Source organism: Corylus avellana, chromosome 9 (assembly GCF_965113065.1).
Source record: "Corylus avellana chromosome 9, dhCorAvel1.hap1.2, whole genome shotgun sequence".
NCBI classification, from domain to species: domain Eukaryota; kingdom Viridiplantae; phylum Streptophyta; class Magnoliopsida; order Fagales; family Betulaceae; genus Corylus; species Corylus avellana.
This window is the reverse complement of record NC_142498.1, coordinates 4,669,206-4,676,643: the sequence shown is the minus strand read 5'-3', so window position 1 is coordinate 4,676,643 and position 7,438 is coordinate 4,669,206. Positions and strand designations below refer to the sequence as shown.

The window sequence follows — 7,438 nt, the reverse complement described above, 5'->3', positions numbered from 1 at the left end:
GGGATGTATGAAGGGGTTGTGATGGAAAAATGGTGGTATGGTGGCCAGAGAAGTGACTTATGTGGTGGTGGTGTGATGGTTTTGATGAAAACTAAGAGAAAAATGGGAGGAGGACGAATGCTGGAGGTAGGGTGTGTGTGAGAACCTGTGCGGCGCCAGGAGAATAGTTGTGGGGTCAGGGGAAAAGTGACCTAAAATAGGTCGCAGGCCCTGTTGTCCGAGTGCGCTCGATCGCACACTTGGTGCGCTCGATCGCATTCGGCCAGAAATGTGCGTGTATGGGTCAGGTGGGCTTGATCGCACCTAAGGTGCGTTCGATCGCACTAACAGAAAGTGTCGAGCCACCTTTCGGTTACTGCGCTCGATCGCATCCTTATTGCGGTCGATCGTAGCAACAGAATGTCAATTTTTTTTTTTTTTTTTAGAAAACAAAAGAAAAGAAAAGTATAGTAAAGGTCAATAATGAAAACGAAACATAAAGGATAATTGAGACATATGTGAAGTAAAGAAAGTAAGATGAAGAAGGCAAGAGGGAAAATGTTACCGCCTTCAGTGGCTTCAGTACCATTTTTTGAGTAGATGCGCTTGAGGTTCTTGACTGCTCAAACGTGTTTACTTGTGATTGTAATGCTCCTAGTGTGAAGAGCTGCACTTGAGCTCTTCAGAATTTGGCTCAAGTGCCCTTGCTTTTGATTCTTCTTCTTCCCCTTGAACAGAATTGCTGTGAGTGCTCACTTAATGTCTCAAAAAGTTCCACAGTTTCCTCACTACTCTTCTCCATAAGTGTTCCTCCACAAGCTGAATCAACCATCCCTTTGTTAGTATCATCTAATCCTTCATAGAAAATTTGTACCTACTCATTTTGAGGGATGTTGTGATGTGGGCACTTTAGAAGCAAGGAATTGAAGTGATCCCAGGTCTCAAAGAACAAATCTCCGTCTCGTTGTTGGAACATTTGAAGTACCCTTTTAAGTTGTTTTGTCTTCTGGGCTGGGAAAAACCTCTTCAGAAACTTGGTGGTCAATTCTTCCCAAGTATGAATGGAATTTGCAGGCAAGGAATTGTACCACAGTTTAGCATTATCTTTCAAGGAAAAAGGAAAGAGGACTAACCTGAGTCTTTCTGGAGTTAGGCCTTGGACATGCTGCAAATTGCATAAGTCAAAGAATTCCTTAAGATGCAAGTTGGGATCCTCAGTAGCTATTCCTCTGAAGTGAGTCAATGCATTGAGGATTTAGGGAGAGATATAATAGTTGTCATCCACCTCCGGTTGATATGCTATGCATGAGGGTTGATGGAGGTATGCTGGAACATATACCTGCTTCATTGGTCTCCTCACCCATGGTGGATTTGCCTCTAATGGTCTTGGCCCAATTGGATTCTCTTGCAAATCTTCCATCTCAACTTCTTCTTCTTCTTTGTCTCTAGGTCGTTGTCGAATTGTCCGCTCAATTTCAAGATCGAGTGGAAGAACGGTTGAGGCTTAAGATCGACGACCTTGCATCAACTGAATTACTTCTTCAGTTACGCAACTTCAGTACTGCCGGTTCGGATGCTCCCTGGAACTGCGCTCGATCGCAGGTTAGTGCGTTCGATCGCAGTGCACTCGATCGCACTTGGCTGACGATTGATCGCAATCACAGAATGCCAATCCGCAACCTGAAACAGAAAACAGAAAAATTAGGGATAACGAAAAATAATTTCGATTTTTTTCTAACAACTAAATTAACAATTGAAAATTAAAATAACAAAACTAAAGGAAAATAATTTTAAACAAAATTTGCCGCAATCCCCGGTAACGGCACCAAAAACTTAATGTGCAAAATACTACCTAAATTAATAGATAATATTTAGTACGTTTTAACTCGCAAGTGTACAAGATCAAAACAATTGTATAGTGCAGCAAGTACGAGATCGATCCCATGAGGATTGTGATTTTGTTTTGAATTGATTAAAATATCAACTTGTCACGGAATTGATATTGTGAAAAGGAAATAAAAAGATCTAAAGACAAATGAAAAGGTAAAGAGGTAGGGCTTTGATATCCACCACTAATCATACTTAGATAATATAATAATATGTCAATGCTTTGATCATGTTATTCATATCTAATGTTTGTCAACCTTAGGGCATGACGTATACTCTTAAAGCTATAGATTTTCCTAAGTAACGAGTTAGGCATGGCGTATACTCTAACTCTTTTCTTTCCTAAAGGATTCAGCATGATTTATACTAAGTTGTTCCTTAGGAAGGCATATGTTCTATGGAAATCGACAAACACATGAGGCCTAGGGCATGGCATATACTCCCGGTTCCCTATGTTGATTAACCCAAGAATCCGGTGTGGATTACTTTTGTTACTTATGTTAAACCCAGGACTCGGCATATGTATTATCAGTGGTTCACGTTATTTTGTTATTTTTGTTGATGATTTCTCGCCTTACACTTGAGTGTTTTTAATGAAATCTCGTTTTGAATTATTGGATATTTATCGTACTTTTGCCAAAATAGTTGAAACCCAAATGTCAAAACCCATCAAAGCTTTTCGTTCTAATAATGCTTTAGAATATACTCGATATGATTTCCAAGTCATACTCAAACATTATGGCACTATTCCTCACTTGTCGTGTCCAGGCGCCTCACAACAGAATGGTTGACCTGAACGTCAACTTAGGCAGATTTTAGACACTGTTTGCGCTCTTCTCCTTTCCACATCTGTTCCTACCCCGTTTTGGGGTGAAGCCACTCTTACAGCTATCTACTCAATCAATAAGTTGCCCACCCCTATCCTTGATAATTGCACTCTTCACGAGAAGTTGTTTGGCCCTGTCCCCTCATATCACCATCTTTGTGTTTTTGGTTCTCCATGTTTTGTTTTACTCCAACCTCATGAGCACACCAAACTTGAGCCTCGTTCTCGATTATGTTGTTTTCTTGGATATGGAGTGGAACTAAAGGGCTATTGGTGTTATGATCGTGTGTCTCATCGTCTTCGCATCTCCCGTCATGTAGTTTATTGGGCGCATCGACTATTCCACGAAGTCGGCAAATTCATCATGCCATCATTTCCTCCCTTTACTACACTTCTTGAGATTCCTCTTTCTCTATCTCCCACCAGCAATGTCTTGCCAGAGTCTCCCTTGCTCAAACAACAGTCATCTGATGCTTTCGATGCCACTCCGCCTTCATCCTCATGTTCTGTTTCATCCGAGGATCCGGTCTGCACTCCACCACCTGACCTTCGTCGATCCACCCAAGTAAGATCTCTCTCGTCCCATTTACAGAATTTTCATTACTTTCATGCCTTAGCTACCTTGCATGAGCATCACTCCTTTCGAGAGGCCTCCACTAACTCTCTTTGGCAGGCTGCAATGAAGGAGAAACTTGATGCTTTATACAAGAACAATACATGGGATTTGGTTAACTTGCCTCCTAGAAAGTCTGTGGTTGAGTGTAAGTGGGTTTACAAAATCAAGACTTGTTCTAATGGTACTGTTGACAGGTCCAAGGCTCAACTTGTGGCCAGAGGTTTCACTCAGGAGTACGGTGTGGATTATGAGGAGACTTTTGCTCAGTTGCTCGCCTCTCTTCTGTGCGTGCTTTGCTGGTTGTTGCTGCCTCTCGACATTGGTCACTTTGTTAAAAGGATGTCAAAAATGCCTTCTTTAATGGCGATCTAAGTGAAGAAGTCTATATGCAGCCACCTCCTGGACTATCTCCGCCTACAAACAAGGTTTGTCGTCTCTGTCGAGCTCTATATGGACTTAAGCAGGCTCCTCGAGCATGGTTTGCTAAGTTTAGCACCATTTTCTCTAGCCTTGTATACTCCATCAACTTTTATGATTCAACCTTGTTACTTCGTCGCACAGACCAGGGCACCATACTTCTTCTATTATATGTTGATGACATGATCATCACTAGTATTTAGGAATTTAAGCAGTTCCTTAGTTAGCACTTTGAGATGAAACATCTTGGCACCCTTAGCTATTTTCTTGGCATTGAAATTTCCTTTTCTTCTGATGGTTATTACTTGACACAGGCCAAGTATATCTCTGATCTGATTTCTCGGGCCAATCTCACAGATAATAAGATTGTTGACACAACGACTAAGCTTAATGCTCGCCTCACTCCTCATGATAGAGAGCCTCTTCATGATTTTACATTATATCGGCATTTAGTTGTCAATCTTGTCTACCTTACTGTCACTCAGCCTGATATCTCGTATGCTATTCATCAGGTGAGTCTGTTTATGGCTGCTCCTTACTTCACTCACTTCTTAGTCGTCCTTCGCATCCTTCGCTACCTGAAGGGGACATTATTTCATGGGCTCTATTTATCCTCTCAGTCTCCTCTCCAACTAATTGCTTATACCGATGCAGATTGGGCAGGTGATCCCACAGATCGTCCCTCTACCACTGGTTACTGTTTCCTACTTGGCACCTCTCTTATCTTTTGGCGAAGTAAGAAACAAACTGTTGTTGCTCGATCTAGCACCAATGCGGAATATCGTGCTCTAGCTGACACCACCTCAGAGCTTCTTTGGTTGCGATGGCTGTTACATGATATAGGTGTCTCTCTTACTACTGCTACTCCTGTATACTGTGACAACAGGAGTGCTATTCAGATTGCTCATAATGACGGGTTTCATGAACGGACCAAACATATTGAGATTGATTGCCACTTTGTCTGTTATCATCTTCTTCAGGGCTCACTATAGCTTCATTGTGTCACGTCTCATGATCAGCTCATGGACATTTTTACAAAGTCACATCCTTCAGGGCATTTTCGTGATCTTGTTTCCAAACTCAAGTTGGTATCTCATTCTCCACCTTGCATTTGAAGGGGGCTGTTAGATTATATGTCATGTAGTCCCACATGGGTTATGTATATTTATTGTGTCTTATTAGCCGCTATATATAGGCCTCATATGTACATTATTCAATGTGATTCAATATACAACCATATTCTCAACATATTGCTGCAGCTACTAGAGTAAAAACATCATTTTCATTTTCATTTTCCTCTTCACCATAATCACTATCACTTGTATCATCTTGAGTGTTATAATCACTATTGTCCATGTCTGTAAGGAAAAAAAATAAAGAAATACAAACAAAATAAATATATAAGCACCCATAAAAATAAGAAAAAGAGATATCTACGTAGTTATGAAATATTATAATATATTCAGCTTAGTACACAAATCAACATATAAAAAAGATAATTAAATAACATTCAAATAAATCCTTACAGCTTTTCAAATAGTTCATAACAAAACAACATTAAAAAATAGCAACATTATTCCATGCTACAACAGTTAATTTCTCTATTTCACATTCGCTTGATAAAGTCAATCTGCAACCATGGCTTTTTGATAGTCACAAACATCTCTCTATGTGATCTCTTAAGAAATACCTATATTGCAAACTTCAGGATGTCACTGTCATTTTCTCGTTCAGCAATCCCCTGAACAAAATCTATAACCTCCTAAATATTACATCCAGGTTTATTGTAGCTCTTAGATGTCATTGTATTCTTACTTTCTATTACATCACAAATACGACTCAAATGTTGACTAACGATTTGAACTCCTTTCTTTCATTTCTTACAATGAACCGCAAAACCAAACTTTTTATTTCTTTTATCCCGCGTATATAAATCAGAAGGAATATCATCAATGCCATGTGTATTGAGTTTGGCTCATCATCCAAAACATCCAAACCTTCTACAACATTGTCATTTTCATCAAGCATTACATCTACAGCCTCTATGGCACCAATATCATTAGGAGCCAACCCTATGGATGGTGCCCAAGATCCTTCCCCGGTGGCAGTTATATCTCTAAACAATATTTCCACCTTCATAGCATAAGCCAAACCTGTCGTGCGAAACTTGGTTGCTTCTGAAACTTCCTGTATTTAGGTATATCTAAAGTCAATAATAAAACATTTTTTAAATCATTTAAACAAAAACAAATAAGTACAAATATAGTACCTGCAATTTTTTTTCCCACCAATCGTCAGGTGCATCAATTGTCCTTTTCACCAGATCCCATCCAAGGCCTGTTTCCTTGCCTATTAATCTCTTCCAAATGTTCCACTCTTTTTTCAAACTATCCTACTTGTTCTTTAGTTGTTTATAGCAATATTGTTTTCTAGTTTTTTCATTAAATGTATCTATGATATTTTTTCATCATGTCCTATTGAAATGTGTTCATGGGCGATTACCAGCATGAATCTCAGTAATACATATGTCAAGATAATCTTCTAGCATTGTTTTAGTCCAAACTACTTTCTTTATCTGAGTATCTACAGTAGCAACAGTAACATTGCCTTGACATTTTTTACTCATGTTTGTCACACAATAAATAAGCTGATAAAATTATAAAGAAAAAAAAAAGTATGTTAAAAACTATTAACAATTAAAAATTTGTTTAAAGTGATCAACTGAAAGAATGCAAAAATTCATATTTACATGAAAAATATGCATGTCCATCAAACAAAAGGGCAACAACAAAAAAATAATGGAATCCAATTTCTGCAATAGAAAAAGCAGTAAATAATTCACGTGAACTAATTGTTTTTTCATGCCATTATCATTCTCTTCCTTCATAAGCCTCAAATATATATATATATATATATATATATTGAGCATGATGTGGCAAGTTTTGCAAATAAGAATAACAAATGTCGTATATTTGCACTTTGGCAGTAAATTGCACTCACTCCAACTCACTCCAATGCATGCCTAGCCTAGTGGGATAATTATGCAGGCAATTGGGGCAATTTTTTGGGCAGAGAACCAATGTTTTGGGCAAGGAATATTGGCAGAGAACCCATGTGGGATAATTATGTAGGTAAGTGGGGCAGTTTTTTTTTTTTTTTTTTTTAAGAAAAAAAAAAATCAAAAACAAAAATTGTAGCGTGCTGCAGTGGGGGTTTCCAAGTTTTTTGGGGCAGAAGAACCTACGTGTGGGGTTTCCCACTACACACCCGTCTTCACTGTCTCACTCTCAAACCCATACTGAAACCCTTCTATCACTGTCTCACTCTCAAACCCAGTTATCTCTCTTTTATCTTCTTCTCTTCTATTCTCTATACAATTCTATATTCATCTATATTTTTCATATATGTGTTTTTGTAATAAATTTCAAGATATGTGTTTTATTGGACAAAAAAAAAAAAAAAAAAAAAAAAAAAGAAAAAGAAAAAGAAAAAGAGATGAGCAAAAGCAAAATCAAATGGAGCTATAACTCACCTGCCTCGATCTCCCTCGCTCTAGAGCAGCACCAACTGTGGCAACGAGAAGGATTTATCGAAGGGTGCGAAGAGATGCTTATATATGGGTATGGTTGTCTTTGCGTGAATTCATAAGGGTATATTTGTACATGCATATATTTCATTAAACACAAAACTGCGGTGCGCCTTTCTTCTTAAAA

The 7,438-nt window shown here is 38.5% G+C and overlaps 2 pseudogenes; one reads left to right on the top strand and one right to left on the bottom strand.

Moving 5' to 3' along the window:
• Positions 1-3,961: 3,961 nt before the first annotated feature.
• Positions 3,962-4,717, top strand: LOC148583609 (secreted RxLR effector protein 161 pseudogene; annotated as a pseudogene).
• Positions 4,718-5,331: 614 nt separating this feature from the next.
• Positions 5,332-6,351, bottom strand: LOC148583608 (L10-interacting MYB domain-containing protein-like; annotated as a pseudogene).
• Between the last annotated feature and the right edge of the window lie 1,087 nt (positions 6,352-7,438).